Source organism: Anneissia japonica, unplaced genomic scaffold, assembly GCF_011630105.1.
Source record: "Anneissia japonica isolate Jap-2015-1 unplaced genomic scaffold, ASM1163010v1 scaffold287834_len5846547_cov211, whole genome shotgun sequence".
Classification (NCBI taxonomy): domain Eukaryota; kingdom Metazoa; phylum Echinodermata; class Crinoidea; order Comatulida; family Comatulidae; genus Anneissia; species Anneissia japonica.
Window position 1 is genome coordinate 3044993 of NW_022704992.1, and position 480 is coordinate 3045472.

Consider the following 480-nt stretch of genomic DNA (forward strand, 5'->3'; position numbering starts at 1 on the left):
AATTTGCTTTCTTACGTCCTAGTAGACTAATTTGAAGGCATTGTATCATGTTAATCTTTATATGTCCGTGAACACAGCGATAGGGCCTATCAAAAAATTACCATTGGAGGACATGGAGAAACCAGCAAATTGTTTCCTAAATGAAAAATACTACTGTATAAATTCGTAACCATTACGAATAAAAATTCAAAATCAATTCTGCTTTTAAATGAATACTTATAGCAAAGTTTGATATAAAGAGTGGATTAAAAGCGACTGTAAATGAGCTGATTCAAACAACTAGAAGCATTTGAAACAAATTAATCAACATTTTTATTCTTGGCATTGACAGAAAACATATACAGAGGTATAAGCATAATTATACTGTATGTATACGCTATTTATCCATTGAACCCGTGACGGGGTATACTGTATAAAAGGATCATCATGATACGAGTAACGTTGTACGTTTCAATAGCAACATCACATATTTTTTTATAA